The 23,371-nt window shown below is 35.1% G+C and overlaps 1 pseudogene; it reads left to right on the top strand.

Moving 5' to 3' along the window:
• The first annotated feature begins 54 nt into the window (after nt 1–54).
• On the top strand, nt 55–22,320 carry LOC149262567 (uncharacterized; annotated as a pseudogene).
• Nucleotides 22,321–23,371: the final 1,051 nt, after the last annotated feature.

The raw sequence follows: 23,371 nt of genomic DNA, 5'->3' as shown, positions 1-23,371 counted from the left end.
CGCAAGAAGGTAGATGCTCCCACCACGAGTGCCTCCTCTCTTGCTCTGCATTTGATGTCGGATGCGAGCCATGGAAGGATTGAAGGCAAGGTTAGCAGCAGAGGGGTTTTTGGAATGATCGCGCAGAGAATGGGAAAAGGAGGTCTGAGCAGGAGCTAAGTTGTAGAGTCTGGTATGAGAATAGTGAAGCACATTGCCAAGGTCTATACGACTTAGCAGCTAGCATTAGCTACCCGTTACAGTGCATGAACAGGGCTTTGTGGCCCGAGGAGGCCAAACATAGTGGAGCAAGGCAGGAGGAATATCATAATGGTCTGCAGATGCCATTGTTATGAGCGTTGTGGTGTTGTCTTGACTATAGCACTCATTTAATGGCACCTGCAAGGTGCCTTGAATGCTTCTCAGGTTAGCATGGGGGAAGACGCAGGCGACCATGTGGCCAGTGCGTCTGCCACCTGACCGTCTTATCACCTTAATTATCTTGATTATCACCTGCATTTGGGTAAAAATATTTAAATGTTAACCATGAAAAAAAATGATGTTGCATCACCACTTTTGCATTTCAACATGGTTTTTCATGTCTTTTGTAATAATCGTATTTGGTTTTTGATGACATGGCTAAAATTATTAAAATATTAACCCTGAAATGACGTTGCATCACCATTTTTCAAAATCAACATGCAATTCATGGTTTGATGTGACCTCCAGAAAACAAGAACTTGGTAAGGTTCTTGTTTAGTTGGTAACATTTTTTAATAAATTCAATTTTGATTTGATTTTAAATAGGAAATTCAATGATTTCGAGGGTGGCAGGAGTGGGACGGGTGATCTTATGCCCTGAAAAATAAATAGAATCATAGTATGCATGGGGATTGAGAATGCATACCAACAACCAAGTTGAATATCTTATGTTATGACAAGGGACTGGAAATTGCAATGGAAAAAAAATTGAACAAAATGATGGTGTATGGAGATTCAATGTTGGTTATTTTCTAGATGAGAAAAAATAAGGAAACACAAAACATAGACTCTTGCCCTATTTTGCTAAGAATAAACCTTCAAATCAAGTAGCTTGAGCAAATAGAGTTTATCCATGTGTATCAAAATCAAAACTTAATGGCAGACTCATTGGCCAATAAAGAAGTTCATTTGGAGTAAGGGAAAATGGAAATGGATCATGGAAGGACCCTTATCTTTCCAATCCCATGAAAAAAAATAATATTAATCATGGTATCAAGGTCAAATTTAATTTTTAGCACAACCAAAAATATGAATAGACTCTCAAGGTCACTAGTAGAAAATGGCTAATTAGTTACTAAAAAAAGGACTAAAATTTGCATATAAAACCATTTTTCAGTCAGTGACCAGTAGTAGCTAATTTACAGTATCTTATAACACGAACAACTTTTACTTGTTTGAAACTTATTCATTAATTGGTTGTCTCAATTTTATCATCTAGTAGTATATTTAGTCATTAATTTGGTCATTAATGTAGTCAATAATTGTCACAATTAATTACCAAATATACAACAAAATATATTACTATATGATTAGCCGAGAAAACCAATTAATGACTAAAGAAATATGACCAAAATGTTGGTCGTATTATAAGATACTATAAATTAGCTACTAATAGTCATATATATCCAAATTTTAGTTAACGTTTGTTAATGACCAAAGAAATATGACTAATTTTTCGTCGTGTTATAAGATATTGTAAATTAGCTACTAATAGCCGTATATATGCAAAATTTAGTCGTCATTTGTAATCACAAATTTATCATTTGCAATATTCATTTATCTTTTTTCGGTAGTTTCATATTCATTATATAAATGACTAATTTAGTAGTTTATATTCATTTCATGTAAGTTTTCATTAATAATTACTATAAACGACTAATTTATTCGTATATTAATTTTATTTGTGTTCATCATTAATCAATATGAACTATTAATTTAGTAATTTTAGATTGATTTTATGTGTTAATTATTAGTCAACATAAATTAATTAGTATGTTATTGTGACTAACTTAACAAAATTTCATACAATGCACATGTTCATCTAATGTGAAAACAGAAAGTTACACATGTTTATTACAATACTAAATACTATCAAACAAAACTATAAATAATTTCAACCACATAAATTATATTATGTGAAATTTCAAGTATTACAATACGAGTTTTCAACTTAATATTGGTTGGACTACAATTCACACATGAAATAATGTTTCATCATTTCAAAACATTATCATTATTTTTCCAAGGCATTGTAGGTGAATTCACCAACTCTAAGGACTTGACCATCAATATGTATGTGTTTGTCTCATGTGAGATATTGTCTATAAAGGCATCACTAGACTGGTCCTCTTCTCTCTCTTTCTACAATTTGCACTCCATTGTTATTGTTCTCTTTCTTCAATTCCTGCTTCTTACCATCAATATTGAGTTCATCTTATGAAAATAAAAGAAGATACAATGCAGAGTATAATACATCAAAGACGATGAACATTAGAATATAAACTAAAGTAGACTATAAAGGATTTATATGACATATACCTCAACGTCAATAATTTCAATGCCATTTTTTCCCTAGAAAAGTAAGAAACTCTAACAAGTTTTCTTTAGTTGGGAAATAGTTTTTAGTTGGGCGATAGTTGCCACTATGCAGCTAGCTGACCTGTATAAACAAAGTAAATAAAATGTTACGATAGAAAATAACACCTTAGAAACTTAGTATTAAACCTTCAAGAAAATCTTAGGCACAATCATACAAACTAAGTTACATGTTAAGAATATCAGACAATAGATAACTTGTGAAAACAAATGGAAAAAAAAAATCAGTGTAAAAAATCTCCTTATTGCTTGTCTTAAAAGAGTCATGTTCCTTAAATTCAGAGATGCTTTTGCCCACGGTAAAATTTCTTTTCTATTATGACCTATGTTTTTAGGATCATGAGATTGATACAACATGATATTAGATTGCAGAGAAAAAATTATTCAACTTTCAAAGATGAGTACCTCACTTGGTTGAATGAAGGTGCTAGTTGTGAGCAGTGTCAAAACCTTAGGGAAGAAGAACATTAAGGCCCAAGAAAATATATCACCATGGTCCACTAAAAGAAAAAATTTCAATCCCACAATGGCCTCTAGTAGTACATTTCGTTGGATGGATATCACACTCTGAGAGATTATTGTCTAATACAATTAGAAGTGTACATATATTGTCATAATGCCCCTCACAGTTAGACCCTATAGTTGTGTCCTATAATATTAATCATATTAAACTATTTAATTATAAAATTATCACTATAAGATAATTATTAGTTTGAACAATTAGTCTGAAATTGAATTTTGAGTATTTATGTATACATGAAATATTTGAAAAAAGGTACCTTTTGTGACTAGTTAATTTCGAGTGAATCTAAATACATACGAAATTATGGTGCCTCAGTGTTTCTCTAGTGGTTATCTGCTCATTGTACCAATTTATCCCACACCCTCTACTAATTTTGGTTGTCCTCTTTGATGATTTCCAATGCTAATGCAATGGACATTTATCCTGGATGTTTTTCTGAGCCAAAGGGAAGCTCCATAAGTAAAAACCAATAAGTAGCCTCAAATATATTATTGGGGCCCAAAATGTAGTAATTATATGACAAGCCAATAAATGTTGCACGTTAATCATCTTCCCTTTAATATTGATTAATAATTTCTTTGCATGATCATGTAATACTAGAGTGTCAAGTAGGAACATTTAAAGTTATTCATCTATCAATATTAACTTTGAGAGTGCTTAATAGTTAATACTTCTAGTAGATCACCAACTTCAAGGATAACAGTATAAACATGACAAAAATGAAATTAAAAGGAATGATAGGAAGTCAAATGCCACTAATATTGAGTCAATAAAATACCAAGTCCTTCACATTAGCAAGGCATTCTTAAGCATTAGAATAGAAAATCCTTCCATTGCATCATTTTCACCATTTCTTTAATTTCCTTAATTGAGAACACAACTTTCAAAAAAAAAAAAATTCATTGAAAAAGTTCTCAAAATCCTAACAAACGCTGGAGTGATTTTCGTATCAATTAAACAGAAAGGCAATTGTTCAATATTCTTTTAACTTGAGGAAGAGATCGAATAATATGGATCTTTCTCATCCCTCGGTCCTAATAAAATTGTAATATGTGGGTTCCAATCAAGTAATCACTTTCCCTCCAAGATAGTTAGGAGATCACTTTGGAGAAGGGCTTTTGGAAGCATTGGGATAGTAGAAATGGAATTAACTAGGAGGAAAATGAAGCACTTTGGTGGGTGCTCCAAAATATTTGAAGGCAACTGTAAAAATGATTTTATACTGCCTCCACGTATTTTAAAATAGAAACCCTTCAATTGCATCTCATTTATTTTCCACCTTTTTATTAATATGTAATTCTTTGAGCAAGAATAGAGCATTCATAGATATTCTCATAAAAGAGGACTCTTCATAATCCTAATAATTTTGGCTCTAACAGATCAACAATTTCATGTAGTGAAGAAATCATACATGGTAGATTCTAGTGATTGAAATGACAACTTTATTCTTAATCTTATTACAATAAAAACAAATTCAACCCTAACTAGTTGGGATCTAACAAATCAAGAATTTCTTGTAGTAAACAAAACTTACATGGTAGATCTCAATTCTTTGCAACGAAAAGTTTATTCTTGATCTTATTGCAACATAGATAAATTCAATAGTACATACATATTTCCTTATTTGAGACAAAATTGAACACATTCCGAGATTTCATAAAAAATGTAATGATACAGTTTACCCGTAGGACATGAGAAAGCTAAATGATACGATTTACTTGTAGGACATGAGAAAGCTATCTACATCTACCACCCAACACTAGACAATAGTGTTATTGAGACACTATATCATGGTATTAGAATCATGTAGATAGATATTGCTATAGAGAGACCTTGCAACACCTATTCAACACTACCTTCAAGCTTCAAAATCATCAATTGATTTACTTCAGTAAAAAATTCTAGTGAGATCTCATTAAATACAACTCGACAAAAGCCATTTATGATAGTTTTCATTTCCTTCTCTGGATCTATCCCCCTCTGGAAATAGAATAGCTAATCTTCCCTAATTTTTTAGTTACTTCATGTTCAACACGGGATATTGGGTTATTCACTTGGAAAAAGTTGCAAATATTAGATACATAATGGAAACAAGCATGCAATTCAAGGTTGCTCCTAAAGTCTCTTCCATGAATTATAAAACACCATCTAGTTAAAACGACCTACCCAAGATCCCACTTAAGAATTCAAAATGTTGCAGATAGGAGATGTCTTAAACAATATCAATTATTTAATTTCATAATCACAATAAACTAGACAAAACTTTAAAATGTTGAGAAGTGTGAAAAAAATGGAGTTGGAATATTATAGTTACATCAGGGTAGATATATCTACTTGAAATGTAACTTCTATATAACATTCAAAATAGCCTTTTGCAATCATTTAAGAGACTAAATTTATTTTTTTATTGTTATTATATTAGGTTAATAACTTAATACTCCATCAAAAATAGAAATAGTTCTAAATTGGTTCTATTCGCCAAGCAAGGCGAAATTTTAAACCAGTGTGAAAATGCTTACTCATTCCCATGCCATATTTTTTATATTTTGTTTGTCTATGGATCTAAGCTACCTATAAAGTAACTTCTACATATTTGACAATTTTAAATGTAAAAAATTACCCACACAGAAGTTATATGATTAACATATGCACAATAAGATACAATATGCATCAGTTATAAGTAATATGAAGTTTATATGTTATATTAAGACAAATGTTTTCTCATCTAAGCTATGTGTAATGTAACTTCTACATATTTGACAATTTTAAATGTAAAAAATTACCCACACTGAAGTTATACAATTAACATATGCACAATAAGATACAATATGCATCAACTGTAAGTAATATGAAGTTTACATGTTATATTAAGACAAACGTTTTCTCATCTAAGCTATGTGTAATGTAACTTCTACATATTTGACAATTTATAAATGTAAAGAATTAACCAGACTGAAGTTATATGATTCACATATGCACAATAAGATACAATATGCATCAACTGTAAGTAATATGAAGTTTACATGTTATATTAAGACAAACTTTTTCTCATCTAAGCTACGTGTAATGCAACTTCTACATATTTGACAATTTTAAATGTAAAAAATTACCTAGACTGAAGTTATACAATTAACATATGCACAATAAGATACAATAACATCAGTTGTAAGTAATATGAAGTTTACATGTTATATTAAGACAAATGTTTTCTCATCTAAGCTATGTGTAATGCAACTTCTACATATTTGACAATTTTAAACGTAAAAAATTACCCAAACTGAAGTTATACAATTCATATATGCACAATAAGATACAATAGCATTAGTTGTAAGTAATATGAATTTTACCCCAGACTAAAGCTATACAATTAACATATGCAAAATAAGATACAATAGCATCAATTATAAGTAATATGAAGTTTACATGTTATATTAAGACAATTTTTTTCTCATCTAAGCTACATGTAAAGTAACTTCTACATATTTGACAATTTTGAATGTAAAAAATTACCCAGACTGAAGTTATACAATTAACATATGTATAGGAACTTGAAACCTTAACCAAAGCACTTACCATAACTCCACATATTTTCACTTGTTTAATCCACTGCCATTCAAATCAAGTCGAGTGCACAGTGCTTCTGGTTGAGTCGACCAACACTTATAAAGGCATAGAGTTAACTGTAGATCTGCAACTACAAAAGTATGATCTATCAAAATGGGAATCTTTATGCTAATTGAGATCCATCTCTCCACACATAAATTGTTCAAACCCACTAAAACAAGAAAATTGTAGAAGGGTGATGGATTTGCGGAGGGTGATGGATCTGGGGTTTTGAGCGAGAGATTCAGCATAGGGAGGAAACCCCGATACATATTTCCTTTATCCGATCCATATTTCCTTTATCCCACCCCTATAGATTTATCTCCAGATATCCACATAGTTTGGAATTTAGTGGCCTTTCACCAATCACCCCATTACTGGAAAGTTGTTCATAGCTCCCAAAATTTGTGAACATTTGAACCGTGACGAGATACTTCCTAACCAAATCAAGATAGTGATAACTTGTGAACATTGTATTTGAACCCAACACTAAACTTGAAATGAAAAAGAAAAGAAATATTTATTCTATCATTTCCACATAGATACCTACAAGGCAGAGAAAATTTCAATGCTAAAATGTGATGTTGTAACTTATTAACATTTTATTTGAACCCAACACTAAACTTTAAATGAAAAAAAAAAAAAAAATATTTATAATGGAAAAAGTAAAAGAAATATTTATAATAGAAAAATAAAAGATATAAATTGTAATTGGGTTAAATGATTTATTTTTAATAAGATTTTTATTTTATTTTTGTGTTAGAGGCTAAATTAAAAAGAAGAAGAAGAAGTTAAAAGTGATATTGGAGATGAGTGTAAACATTTAAATATTGGCTCAATTAATAATAAAAAGTTAAATTAATAAAAATAATAAAATTCAATTTGTTATATTTTGATTTTGTTATTAACTTGTGAATAGGCTTTGTTACAATACCATGGGCCAATACCATGACTTATCAATACCACAAGCCCAAAAACCATAACTTATTTCACAACCAAAATATTTTATAACAATATGACAAGATTCTTAATCATGGATATTCACCCCCACATTACCATAGATATTATTAACTTGTAAAAAATAGGCTTTGTTACAATACCATGGGTCAATACCATGGATTATCAATACCACATGCCCAAAAAACATAAATTATTTCACAATCAAAATATTTTATAACAATATGACAAGATTCTTAACCATGGATATTCACCCCCACTTTTCCATTGATATTATGAGCTTGTGAATAAGCTTTGTTACAATGCCATAGCTTATCAATGCCACATGCCCAAAAATCATAACTTTTTTTACAATCAAAATATTTTATAACAATATGACAAGATTGTTAACCATGGATATTCACCCTCACTTTATTATTGATATTAACTTGTAAATAGACTTTGTTACAATACCATGGACCAATACCATGGCTTATAATTACCACATGCCAAAAAATCATAACTTATTTCATGGTAAAAATATTTTAATTTAATTTAATTTTATAAAAAAATTTAATTGAATCTAAAATGGAAAATGTTACAATTTGAGATATATCTAAACCCTCTATCCTCATGACTACTAAAAATATTCCCATAGAAATTAAATTAAGGTTTTAATAAAATTAAGCTAAGATGGATCTATGTTGGTTAAAGAACCATATAGATCCATCTTAGCTAAATATATATAAAGAACCAACATATATCCATCTTAGCTAAGGATCCAAGGGATGAGAGAAAGAAAAGTGACTAGCAATAATAGATTAAATATAGTGCATGATTTTTTAAAGTTTTTCATTATTTTATTTTCTTTGACATGATTGATCCAAAATATAGGTTTAATATTTTACAACCAGTTAATTTTTTTTTTTAGATAATTTCTTAAACACAATACAATGTGATAAAATTTAAGAGAGAGTTGGGGGTTGGGTGGAGGGGGAGAGAGGGAGGGAGATAGTGAAAAAGTTGGAGGGCGTAGAGAGAGAGAGAGAGAGAGAGAGAGAGAGAGAGACTGAAAAAGTTGGAGGGCAAAGAGAAAGAGATAGAGGGAGGGAGATATTGAAAAATTTGGAGGGCAGAGAGAGAGAGAGAGAGATGGGGGGAGAGAGAGAGGGTGTGGTGGGATAGAGGAAGAGAGAGAAGGATAGAGGGAGAGACACTGAGAGAGAGATGGAGTTGGAGGGGGTGAGAGAGGGAGGAAAGAACAAATACATAGAGAGATAGAGGTGGATATAGAGAGATAGGGAGTGAGAAAGGAGAGATGGAGAGAGAGTGAGGGGGAGAGGAGGGAAGAGAGAGAATAGGAGAGGAGAGAGATAGGGAGATAAGTGGAAGTGTAAGAGACCTATCCTAGGGTCTAGGGTCTGCTAACAGATCTAATTAAATGCAATAAGAGGCGATAGTTTACTTACTTAGAAGACTTTTAAACAAATAAAATTTTACCATTTACATTCTAATCAGCGTAACTTAAGGTGAATATTCATTCTAATAAAATTTACAAGAGTAATCTATGGAGGAATACCTATACCAGTGGCTGGTGGAGATGCCTTTGTCCTACTGCTCCTGCTGAACGCTCCTCTTGAAAAATCCAACTGGATTTACCTCCCAGCCAACTAGGAAATAATCCCTAGCACAGGAAACCTCCGTAGGTTCCCTATCCCTCCGAGCCCAAGTCCAACCAGATGTAGTGTGTGTGTCCAAGATGAATGATCCAGACCAAGATGAACAATATTTCCCTCCTCTCAACAACCCAAGAAACCTCCACAGGTTCCTAAGGTCTCCAAAGAAACACAACAAATCCTAAAATCACAACCAACCCCACAATCATAAGCAAGACCCCAACCTCCCCTTTTCTCCCTTCCCTCTTCCATTTTATACCCTCCCTCTCTTCTCCATCTCAACCACCCCTCATTAATGTCATTAACTTCTCATCCATCCTTACAGTTGACTTCTCTTCTCTCAAGTAAAGCTGGTAGTACATTTGGAAATGTGACATGAATATAAAATTGGGAAATTAATGGGAGAGGACCATGTATTCTCCCATGTAAATTTGAGGGTACATTGGGGAATGTGAGATGAATATATATATTGATAATGAGTTGGAGAGGACCATGTCTTCTCCCAAGTAAATGTGAGGGAACATTGGGGAATGTGAGATGTAATTAAATGGAGAGGACCATGTCTTCTCCCTAGTAAATGTGCGGATACATTGGGGAATGTGAGATGAATATATATATTGATAATGAGTTGGAGAGGGCCATGTCTTCTCCCAAGTAAATGTGAGGGTACATTGGGGAATGTGAGATGAGTACATATATTATTTGAAATAATGAAAGGAGACCATACCCTAACTAAGATTCAATTTGAGAAGGTAAGTTGGGAATTTGAATCATAGAAATCATGAATTGTATATTAGACCAATATTTCTCAATATTTTCAGATAATGTAAACATTAACGAAATTTGCAGGATAAGATTTAAGTAGGGCATTACATACACCCCTCCTTCAGAAAACTTGATCCTGAAGTTATAATGAAAAGATACAAGGAGTTCAAAAGCATAGCAAATTAGAGAGAGTTATAGCAATAAAATTTGATAAGTCAGACAATGACATTAATTCCCATCAAGAGTCTCCAACTGATCTATATCCTCCTATCCATCCTGACCTACTTCCGTTCCCACCCTATCCATCCTTTGCTGCTTTATCAATGGCAACAACCATACTAACCACTGATAAAATGTTGGGTCCCTATAATACTAGTGATTACCCCATTACTATTGTAGTTATACCTCTCATTTATATTGTTGTGGCCCTATTACCCCCATGTTGTTATTTCTATGCCCCAAAGAATCCCTCTATTGTTATTTTTGTGGCTTTATATTATTATTGTTAGGTCGGCTGGACTATATTGTGACTCCTTAGACTCCTATATATAGAAAGGAGGTTTTGTCATTTATATCATCCAAGAATTTTTCATTTATGTAATGTAAGGGAGGTTTCCCCCTCAAAGAGGCTGAATTCTAAGGGGTTGATCTATCTTTTCTATCTTTTCTTGAGATGGTTTCATAACATTTGGTATCAGAGCTTTGGATTCTAAGGTTTCGCTGCTCCAAACAGGTCATCGTGGCATTTTCGCTATAAAATTTTTTCTATGACGTTTCAGAAGTCGCAAAAAAACCCATTTGAGTAGAGATCACGCTGAACCTTGGGTCCAAATTTCAGATCTTTTCGCGCAATATTTGCGGAGATATGATCTGAGGAAGTTGGTCTTTTTGCAGACTCCTGAATTACATTCAAAACAGGTGACCTGGGGAAAATCGTCATAAATTTCTCTCTGGGGATCGGATTGAAATTTCGTAAGAAGGTACAGAAAGAGGACGGATTGTAGTTTCTTTTATGTGTGTTTCAGATACAAAGGTTGAAACAGTGACTCGTGGCACGTCGTACAAGTTCGCTCTACTAAATTAGTTTAAAAGCAAGTCGCTGTGGGCGATTTCACATAACTATTCCTTGGAGAATCCAATTTGGGTCAGACTTGTGGCATTGGAAAGAGGACACAGAAGGCTAATACAAGTCACAATTTCAAAATTGGATGTTCCAAAATTACAGAGTTACATTAGATTACATATCAGGCTTCTATAAAGTGAAAAACAGTGTGTAGTTTTTTTTAAATTTTTGTGTAAGCTTGGTTTAATGGAATTCAAAGGGCATAGTAAAGCATTATTATCGGTAACTGATGCCCCGAGGAAAGAAAATGAAAACACCTAGTAAGGAACCTGAAAGCTCTAGCATGACTCATGAGGAAGAGGAAGAAATGCTACATGATATATCAAAATTACAAGAACAAGTGCAACAAATGTCACGCTCACAAAAGCTAACAGAAGCTAAGATAAGTGGCGTGGAATCTAAGATAAATGGAATGGAATCTAAGATAAATGGCATGGAATCTAATATAAAGGGCATGGAAGCTAAGATGGATGATTTGAAGACGGATTTGAAGACAGACATGGCAGATTTGAAGAGAGATTTGACAAATTTCCTACAAGAAATACTTACTAATGGTCAAAAGGTTGTAAAGGAAACTCATGATGTGAACAAAAGTAATGTTAATCATGATTCCATAGATGCTAATGTTGGATCGAAGACCCACCATATCCCAAAAATCGATATGAGGAAGTTTGATGGCAAGGATCCCGCCACATGGATATTACAGATGGAGCAGTTCTTCGATCTCAATAATGTGCAAAACACACAAAAGGTACGTACGGAAACTATATATTTGGAACCAAATATGTTTGTATGGTATCAATGGCTTTGCTCTCGTAAAAAAATTATCACTTGGGCAATTTTTACGGAAGAATTGATAGCACATTATGAAGATACAAAAAGCAACACTTTTTTTAGCCAATTGATAAGTCTCAAACAAAAGGGTTCAGTAATGGAGCACATTGAGGAGTTCCAAAAATTGAACATAAGGGTAAAAGATATTCCATAGGAGCATAGGATTGATGTGTTCATAGGGTCTTTAAAGGATAGTATCTAACATGATGTTTACCTTTGGGAACCTGATTCATTAGAGAAGGCATTCAAGTTAGCAAGAAAAATGGAAAGCAAAATTATGGCAACCAGGAAGCATACCACTCACAACTATAAAGATGGAAGTGTTGCTGCCCCTAGTCTTCCACAACCTATAAGGTTGACAACACAACAATTGGAAGAAAAAAGAGCAAAAGGGCTTTGTTACAGTTGTGATAGGAAATACACTAAAGTTCATAAGTGTGCTGAGAAGAAATTATTCTACATAGATTGTGAAGAGGAAGAAGAAAAGGAGCAAGAAAGGTCAAAAGAAGAAGATATACTCCAGGAACAAAGCCTAGATGAAGAGCAAATAAATCCCACCATATCTTGTAATGCATTGGCGGGAATTACCACTCCTCAAACCATCAATATAGAAGGACAAATCAAGAAGAAAAAGGTAATAGTGTTGATTGATTCAGGAATCACCCACAATTTTATTCATTGTAGGGTAGCAAAAGAATTGGATTGCTTCCTATATCCAGAACCAGAGTTTCAAGTGATGATTGCAAATGGAGGAACAATAAATTGCTCTGGAAGGTGCCATAATATCAAGCTATCCATGGGAGAATATGTATTGACTAGCCGAATGCTTTCCATTCCAATGGGAGGTGCTGATGTTGTACTAGGAGTCCAATGGCTACAATCCTTGGGTACAATAGATTTTAATTTTCAAGAGCTTTTCATCAAATTTTCTACGGAAGGAAAGGAAGTTGAATTAAGGGGTATTCTAGGGAAACCCGGAAAGATAATCAGCTCTAATGGTATGACAAAGCTTCTACAAAAGGAGCAAAGAGGTGTAATTGCACAATTATGTTCGCTAGATGTTTCCACATCGGAATCATCTATTTGTCCAGATCTCCAAAAAGTCCTGGACAATCATTCCAAGGTATTTGAGACTCCCAAAGGTCTCCCACCTATGTGTGATCATGATCATGCTATTCATCTGATTCCAGGAAGTGTTCCTCCAAACATCAGGCCGTATAGATATCCCTATGCCCAAAAAAGTGAAATTGAACGTACGGTTGCAGAAATGCTAGAGGCTGGTATAATTCAACCAAGTCAAAGTCCTTTCTCTGCTCCAGTAGTATTGGTGCATAAGAAGGATGGATCATGGCACATGTGTCCGGATTATAGGGAGCTCAACAAGCTCACTATTAAAGATAAGTTCCCCATTCCTGTCATTGATGAATTACTAGATGAATTGCATGGATCAATTTACTTAACCAAGTTGGATCTTCGTTCGGGATATCATAAAATCAGAATGAAGATTGAAGACATTCTGAAAACGGCATTTAGAACTCATGAGGGTCATTATGAATTTTTGGTCATGCCTTTTGGCCTTACTAATGCACCTTCAACATTTCAAGGTTTGATGAATTCAATTTTCAAACCATTCCTTAGAAAATTTGTGTTAGTATTTTTTGATGATATACTAATCTACAACAAGTCTTGGAAGGATCATGTTGAACATGTTGACAAGGTGCTACAACTATTGGAGGAGAAACAATTATATGCAAAAAGATCCAAATGTTTCTTTGGAGTCCAGGAGGTGGAATATTTGGGTCATATTGTATCTCATGAAGGAGTTAAGGTAGACCCTAGCAAAATTAAAGCCATTAAGGAATGGAAAATCCCCACATCCATAAATGATCTGCGGGGATTTCTTGGGTTGACAGGGTATTATCGCAAGTTTGTTAAGAATTATGGGAGAATAGAAGCACCTCTAACAACATTATAGAAGAAAGATGCATTTTCATGGAATCCAGAAGCAACAAAGGCCTTTGAACATCTTAAAGAGGCAATGTGCCAAGCACCAATCTTAGCTACACCGGACTTCACAAAAACCTTTATTGTGGAATGTGATGCTTCAGGAAATGGAATTGGTGCTTTTCTAATGCAAGATGAAAGACCCATTGCTTTTGAAAGTCGTCCAATCAAGGGAAAGCTTTTAAGAAAAGCTATTTATGAGAAGGAAATGTTGGCAATACTCCATGCACTTAAGAAATGGCGACCCTACCTAATGGGAAGACATTTCAAGGTAAAAACGGATCATGATAGCATTAAATACTTTTTAGAACAAAGATTATCCTCTGAAGAGCAACAAAAGTGGGTCACAAAGATGTTGGGTTATGACTTTGAAATCATCTACAAAAAAGGGAAGCAAAATGTGGTGGCAGATGCACTCTCAAGAAAGGATGAGGATGTGGAAGCATTGTTGTGCGCCATTTCTATTATCCAACCAGATTGGATAAACGAAGCAAGGGAGGAATGGAAGAATGATGAAGAAGTGTGGGCACTTATTCGAAAGCTACAACAAGATTCCAGTATGTCTGATACATTTAGCTGGCAAAATGATTCATTATGGTACAAAGATCGCTTATACCTCTGTAAGAATTCCCAACTAAAACAAAAGATTCTTATGGAATTGCACACTTCTCCCTTAGGAGGGCATTCGGGATTTTTAAAAACTTACCACAGGGTTAAGAAGGAATTTTTTTGGGATGGCCTTAAATCAGATATTCAAAAGTTTGTGGTGGAATGTTTGGTTTGCCAACAAAATAAAGTTGAAACAGTTAAGACACCGGGTCTATTACAACCTTTATCCATTCCAAGCCAACGTTGGGAGGAGGTTTCAATGGATTTTATCATAGGTTTACCCAAGTCTGAAGGAAAGAGTGTCATCATGGTGGCAGTTGACAGACTTACCAAGTATGCACATTTTTTTGCATTATCACATCCATTTAAAGCCAGTACAGTTTCTACTGCATTTATGGAAACAATTCAAAAGCTACATGGAAACCCAAAGATTATTGTAAGTGACAGAGATCCCATTTTCACTGGAAATTTTTGGACAGAATTATTTTTTTGTCTTGGTACTCAGTTAGCTCATAGCTCATCTTATCATCCTCAATCTAATGGGCAAACTGAGATAGTAAAAAAAAATTTGGAAGGATATATTCGTTGCTTTGTATCTGATAAACATACACAATGGGTCAAATGGTTGCCTCTGGCTGAATGGTGGTATAACACTTCCTTCCATACAGCAACAAAAATTACCCCATTTATAACACTTTATGGGTATCAACCACCATCCATCACATCATATTTAAGAGAAAATTCGAAGGTTCAGGCAGTGGAACATCACATCGAACATCAACAACAAGTCCTCCAACTCTTAAAGGATAACCTCGTGTTGGCACAAAATAGAATGAAACAACAGGAAGATCAACATCGCAGTGAAAGAAGTTTTGATGTAGGTGATTGGGTATTCCTACGGCTACAACCATATAAGCAAATGTCCCTAAAGCGAGCTAAGAAGGATAACAAATTATCACCAAAGTATTATGGTCCTTACAAGGTGTTGCAAAAGATTGGTACTATGGCATACAAATTGGAGCTTCCTGCAGCTTCTCGATTGCACCCAGTTTTCCATGTTTCATGTTTAAAGAAGGTTATAGGCGACAAGCTCCCAGTGCAAACAATATTGCCAGAACTTGATGAGGAAGGAAAAATTATATTGGAACTGGAAGCGGTCACAGAAACAAGAACTCGACAGCTACGAAATCGATCAATTTCAAAGTATCTTATCAAGTGGAAGAACTTATCCGCTGAAGATTCCATATGGGAGGATGAGAATTTTATGCAGAAGTATCCAGAACTACTCAAGCGTTGAGGACAACACTTTTTTGAAGGAGAGGGGCATGTTGGGTCCCTATAATACTAGTGATTACCCCATTACTATTGTAGTTATACCCCTTATTTATATTGTTGTGCCCCTATTACCCCCATGTTGTTATTTTTGTGCCCGATAGAATCCCTCTGTTGTTATTTTTGTGGCTTTATATTATTATTGTTAGGTCGGCTGGATTATATTGTGACTCCTTAGACTCCTATATATAGAAAGGAGGTTTTTTCATTTGTATCATCCTAGAATTGTTCATTTACGTAATGTAAAGGAGGTTTCCCCCTCGAAGAGGCTGAATTATAAGGCGTTGATCTATCTTTTCTATCTTTTCTTGAGCTGGTTTCATAACATAAAACCGACATGGTGGAAGCATCGAATACATCGACCTAACTTCACTAGCAGGCAATTGGCAATCCTCATCACATGTTTAGGGGAGTGTGTCCACCACTGCCCTCCCACGATTCCAGGTTTCAGAGGATACACGGTGAGAAATGCCTCCACCCCTCCTTCACAACTAGGGTCAACACCCTAACATGAACCTCACTACAGAGCTGGTTGCACTTGTCGTCGAATAATCTAGTTAGGTCATCTTGCCACCTGTCATTTTCATTTTACTCATGTCATAAGAGTGCATATAAAGTAGGTACCAAATGTAATAGAACAATGTACATTGTACCTTTCCTCATTGGTCGTCTCGACCTTCCCCAACGGAATAGTACATCTTGGTTATCATACGGTTCTTTCCAATCTGTAGTTTAGTTCTCATCCATGCATATATAGAACCACAAAATAGATATAGATACATGATCTTAAACATCATGTTTATTAAGCCCAGTGTCCACGTGCCAAATTTTTTGTTGTTGTTCATACTAGAAATAAATCTTACATTAGATAAATCATAATTTCACTAAGTCATTGATTAGATAAATCATATCTATATAAGCTTATACAATGAAATAATAACTCTGACAAGTCACGCACTAGATAAATTGTAACCAATTAAGTCATACATTTGGTCATACATCCAACATTTCCATCATCAATACCAAATCCATCCATTGATTTTCACGTGTCCAACCAAATTTATATAACGTTCATAAATAACAACATGGAACTATAGAATAGAACCTTAACATAGGTGGCTATCTAGGTTAAAATGGGCATCATAAACGCTCATGTGACATCCTTGTGGAACCCCTCAATAACAATTAGAGTTGAAACATATTCAACTGTCTGTCATGGAAAATAGCATTTGAACCCGAATATGCTATAAGGTGGTACCAAAACCAAAACTTCAGAAACTGTTTCCAACATACTTTAATTTTTTTGCAAATTGAGAGAAATGTCCTCTAAATGTCAAAGGCTCAAGTTAATTATATTTTTAATCATTGTTTACTAGTACTAAAACAATTTCATGATATATATTGCAGCTCACAATATGACCAGACAAATGAGAAATAATTAAACGAATGGAATAATTCCCTTTGCCCTATTGCTACTAGTATTTCCCTTTTAAATAGCACCGCATCTCTAAAAATGCCTACTCCTTTCACAAGTAGCCAGTGACCACAAAAGTTGCGAAGAAAGTTGAGGGTCCTTTTATCCAAAACTAGAGACACATTATTTTTCACGACATTTTTATTTCACACTAGAATAAGGGTAAAAGTGTATTTTAATATTTTCATTGGTCTTATATTAACTAAATAAGCTTTCATTCTAAAATCCCAATTTCTCTATGAACTGATCTTCTTATTGAATTTAAGATCATCAAAACAACTATCACAATAAGCCTTACACAAGTCCATGGTATTCAATCTATGTTTTCACTAGAAAATTCCACCACCCATAGAATAATCATTAACGTGACATATAGTATATTTTGAGTAGGACCTTGAATGATTGAGAACCCTTGATTTATGTTATCCATTCCGATAAGGTACTTTTTACACTCTGGTTTGTGCCCGAGATTGGATAGCCCAAGTTAAGGCCGTTTTTCTGGAGCTTGTTAGTACTTGAGCAGTATAAAGAGTCATTTCCCTAAATGATTAATTTGAGACCATCAAGTGTCAATTGCAATGAAGTATAATAGTTAACAGAGCAAGCTTTTGATTTCTCAGTCTGTGATTTTTTTTTGTTTTGAAAATTTCCATGAAATATTCGAATATTACATCTCTTGCGAAATCAATAATATAGACAAACCAATATGGTTTAGGTTTTAGTTTGCTAGTTTATTCTATTGGGAACACCTGCCCTTCATTCTCAAGATTTATTTTCGTCAGAACATTTCATGCATACTGCTTTTAGAGTGCATATTTAAAAACCTGCGAAGTTCTGTCCACTTTCGTATAGACCGTTGAAGATTCCATCTCCTTTCGTAATTATTTTTACTAAACATTTTCTCAATATCTAGGCAGTTAAGTCTACTGTTCATTAATATTTATAAATTTCTTAGATTTTGTTTCTTTTGGCAGTTGCCAGTGACCTGTAGTTGTAGTTTAAATCATGTTGACCATAGACGCCTTTCGATTTCTAGAGCATTAGATGAAATTTATTTTTTTGATGTATGTTAAATGGTGGACTTTTAGCACGATATTGATTTATTTATTTTTTTATTACTTTCAAGAGGAATTTGACACTTATGATCCCAAGGCACTTTGGTTTTTGAAGCTGCAGTTCCTGAAGAAGAGGTCGAAAATCATAGAAATTGTTGCAGCACGTGATATTGTATTTTCTTTGGCCCAATCTGGTGTTTGTGTAGCATTTAGCAAGGGTGAGAAGATAGACATGTTGAAGAAGACCATTCGCTTTCGAAGTGTTAATTATGTGGCTGATATTCTCTTCGGTTCTGTAAGGTGGTTTCTTGCTAGTGTCTGAATTTTTGTTCTGCATTGACAGAGGCCAATAAGAAAATATGCTACTTGAATATAAGCCTGAATGAAGTGATACATAGCCTCTTTTGTAATAAGAACAATGATTCTCTAATCACAGTGTCAGTATATGCCTCAGATAATTTCAGTTCACTGAAATGCAGAACAACACCCATTGAGTATGTTTTTCTTTGAATTATTTTGATCCAAGTTTGTGAATCATGAACTTCAAGTTTGGTTTGGAATATGTGAAATTGTATTTAAGCTTTGTGAAACTTGAATGATAGATGTTTTGGTAATGACACGAATCATGAAAATTTGTAGGTATATCTGGAGGGGTCAACCAGATGCAAGCTTTGCCTTATTCGAGACCGAGTCATTGAAATGGCCTAGTTTTGTAGAGTTTGATGATGTGAACGGAAAAGTTCTCTCCTATGCTACCCAGGATGTTTAAGCTTGGTATTTATGTGAACAAATTTTTGATGCATAGTGTTTTCGTAAAACTTTACTAGATATCCTAATTGTGTTGTGGTGTTTCTATTGGTTTTAGCATCTATAAGGTGTTCGACTTAAAGAACTACACATTATTGTATTCAATATCAGATGAACATGTTCTTAGATAAAGATCAAGTAGAGATGATATGATCTACTTTATCTAAGAGATTGTAAAACAGAGCTCAAGTTCCTTTGAAATGGATATTTCAACAATTGTCAATCCTAGCAATGATTAGAATTTGTGAATGGACCATTTTTCTTACATTGATTTCCATTAAATCTTCTGATCCATATTTCTCTTTTCCTTTTTTTCTGTTGCCAATTTGAGGACAGCCCAGGGATAATGTTACTAATATTCGACAGGGCCAGTGGGCATGTTCCATTAAAATTTTTATCTATATAGGATGGCACTGTTTTAAAATCATTTAATCACCTATTGCATCACAATAAGAAGGTTGAATTTATTGAGTAGTTCAATGAGAAACTTCTCGTAAAACAAGAAAATGAGAACCTATAAACATTGGATGTGAGTTGTGTTTTCGCAGTAACCCCATTCTTTTTGGATTTTAAAAGCTTAGTTTAATAATTTCAAATTATTGGGTTTTTTGAAATGCTGACCTATATTTTTGCATAAAGTTCTATCTACAAATGATGCCAATCATTGTGGCAGGTTCGCAATACGCAATTGATTGAAGTAAGTAGGGTAGATTTCTTGACTCCTTCAGCTTTTATTTTTCCTTATGAGAATTAGTTATTCCTGACATTCTACAATCGTATAGTGGTTGCATGGAATTTCAGAGGGGAGATGGTTACCTCATTTGAGGACCACTTGCTATGGCATCTTGATTGCAATACAAATAACATTTATATTTTTTTTGTATCGTTAAAAGACTATCTAGACTATTGTATTATATTTACAAGTAAACTTTACAAACAGTGAGACAGGCTTTCCAGGGCCAGTAGTTGCACCTTGGATAGATTAACTTTGAAACAAAAAGCTCCCTCGCAGGGGAAGCACCTAGAGAACTTCCAAAATCACCTTCCAGACTGACAGAGTCCCTCCAAAATCTAATTGCTGCTGGAGGCCCAAAAGACGTGAGAATCAGCTTGCTAAGGGGCCTCATTGCGTTGATCAGACCCATGACTTCCCACGCAGGGGCTTTCAACATACATAAACCCGACAGAAAATAGAAAATTGACAATATACCCGACATACATAGACCAGACAGACAGACGCATACATTGCCAGCCAACAAGCATAATGAAATCCGGAACCGACATACCCGCAGAAGCTTTAATCCTAGTTTCAGGCTGGGAGAGGAGGACATGCGTTGAGCCGGGGTTCAGTGTCCTGGTCCTCGCAGAGGATTTTGTCTTCCACCACGTAGCACCACCCCCGTCCCTCTGGGACTCCTTCCCACATCGCCTTCCACTTTTTCTCATCATTGCCCTGAGGTGCCGGCCCCATTGGGTGTGAGGTGCCATGCACCGTCTCCTTCCCCGAATTGCCTGCCTCGTTCGGTGGCAACACCTCAGGGCTTTCCTTATCAGGGTTGTCCTTACCAGAGCTTCCTGGAGGCTTCTCCAGCGCGTCCACACCAGAGCCTTCTGGAGGTTTCTCCGACGTGCCCAGAGGATTTCCGGCTCCAAATTCTTCAGGGATTTTGGTGAAAAGAACTGAAATGTGGGCATTGACTCCTGCATTGTCCATTGAGCTACCCAGAGTGAACACCACAGAGCCAAATGCCGGAAGCAATGGTCCTCCCTCGCTAGAGCTACCGACCTCCACGAATTGCCCGACTGGGAGTTGTGTGGCTCTTGCTCGCCTATGACAGTAGCAGCAACAACAATGGTGGTGTTCATCTGCTGCAGGGGTTCTAGAAGAGGAACCTCTCCCTGGTCCTCGTCTGCTAGGCTGTCGCTCCCGTAATTTGGCCATGTCTTCTTCGCTGCCACCCATGTATGCCTGAGAGAATAGGTAGGAATAGGCACTGTGTAGATTTTGCCCCAATCCCCACACTGGTGAGACGATTTCTGAGCACCCTCCTCCTGCACTAGAGTTAACCCTTCTCGCCTCCAATTGAACCAGAAATCCCTCGAATTGCCCCCCCTTCCTACATCCACGGCTTGAATTGCAGCAGCAAGAGGCCGCAACATCCACCGTCTCGCAGTTTCTCTGCTCTTGCACCCTTCGAACCTCAATATGCCAATGCACCCACATCCTTTGTTGATATCGTGTTCCATTCCTTCTCTGCAGTCGAGCATTAACTGCATTCTTTGCCACCATCGAGAACCTCTGCCTTGCATTGAATACCCATCGCTTCGCTGCTGAGCCATTATACCTTGACGGCGGTTTAACTAGGCGTATTAAGGTTACCACGGGGCAGCACATGCTGGGCATGTGGCACGCCCCCCCTTGACAAGTCATCACCCGTATCCGGGGAACAAATAACATTTACATTACTAGTGACCAAGATTTGATTATTTCTTACTGTAAGGCACTTCCTCTTTCTTCTGGAGCAGAAGGAAATGGTAAGATATCCCAGGCCTCAACTTTGTTGTTCAATTATTGGTTGTAAATTTTCTATTGCTGAAAAGATTTATTTTCTTATAACATTTCTTATTTTTCTTTATATATAATGACTGAGATGTACCTAGGAGTTTGCAGTTGGTTCTATAAATTTAAGCAACATATTCACTAGAAAGTGCCTGATGAAGATCCGTGCGAATGATCCAAATGTTCAGATTAGTCCTAGAAATCGCCCAAATGCCTCTACAATTAGAAGTACTGTATAAGAATCACTTGAAGACATCACTGCCTTATTCTACGATGAAGAGCGGAATGAAATATATACTGGCAATTGGCATGGCTTGGTTCATGTCTGGTCTAACTGATTAATGTCTATATGTTGTGCATATCCAGTCAATCATTCACTGGATTTTATGTCGAAATCTCAAGCACTGGGCTTGACAACAATGTTGCTATTTGATCGAGTGTTTGGATTATGCTTCTTAATAGCAAGAAATATGGAAGTTTAAGATGCTTGATAAATAGTGATAGAGAAAGGAGCTTGTGGAAACATAATTCAAATTATTAAAGTTTTGATTCATCACATGTACAACTGACAAGGGTGTTTGATAGGTCAATTGTCTAATAATATGACTCAATGGGTAGGTGCTCAAATTGCAGGAAATTGCAATTGATACAGTAGATAGTTTAGTCTCCTGTAAATCTGTATTCTGAATTGTAATTGACCCTTACCATGCAAGGGTCTCTAATTTAATATTTTCTTTATTTTTTGTAGAAGACTTGTTTTCTCATGTGTTTTTAAAGCTCTGCAGAACGTTGGAATCAAGCTTTAAGGATCGTAAATTTTATAAAAGTCAAAGCTAATCTCTGCAATGCTCAAGAGACATGCAATGGAAATACTTCCCTTTATCTTACAAGTGTATAAAATGAATATATTATCACCAAATTTTTAAAGATTTAATTATTGGGGATCACCATATGCTTAAAGCTGTAATGATTGGGATGAGTCAGCTGCTTTACATAATTTTTTTTTTGGCCTTATATTCTGAAAATATTTCCTTTAAAAGAAAATACCTTCTGATGAATGTATTAGGTGGCATAGCTTCTACACATCACTAGATATGTTGCTAATTTTTTATTTGTTTGGATATGTTGCTAATTTGTTATGTGTTTTAGGCCTCATCTATGAGGCCACACTTTTGCTCGAAAGGTGAAATTCTTGTTGGAATCCAGTGAATCTTTTTTTTTTTCAAAAAATCTGATCCTGGGAGTGTTTGAAATGGATTCAGCACCCTCAGGAACCCTTGGGGCACCCAAAATCCTAAAGCTTGACCACTGTAACTAGGATTTAAAAAAAGTCTGCAGGATTTTGAAAATCCTGCTGGAATTTCCATTGTTTTCCAGAGAAAATTGTGAACTTGTTAGACAATGGCTTTTTTTTTTGTTTTATTGGCATTGAACATTGTGATGTTTTCCTAGAC

This window comes from Pinus tabuliformis, chromosome 6, assembly GCF_031772625.1.
Source record: "Pinus tabuliformis cultivar Carrire ecotype Pingquan chromosome 6, CPIR1, whole genome shotgun sequence".
NCBI classification, from domain to species: Eukaryota; Viridiplantae; Streptophyta; class Pinopsida; order Pinales; family Pinaceae; genus Pinus; species Pinus tabuliformis.
The sequence above is the reverse complement of the archived record's forward strand: the minus strand, read 5'-3'. Positions and strand labels throughout refer to the sequence as shown.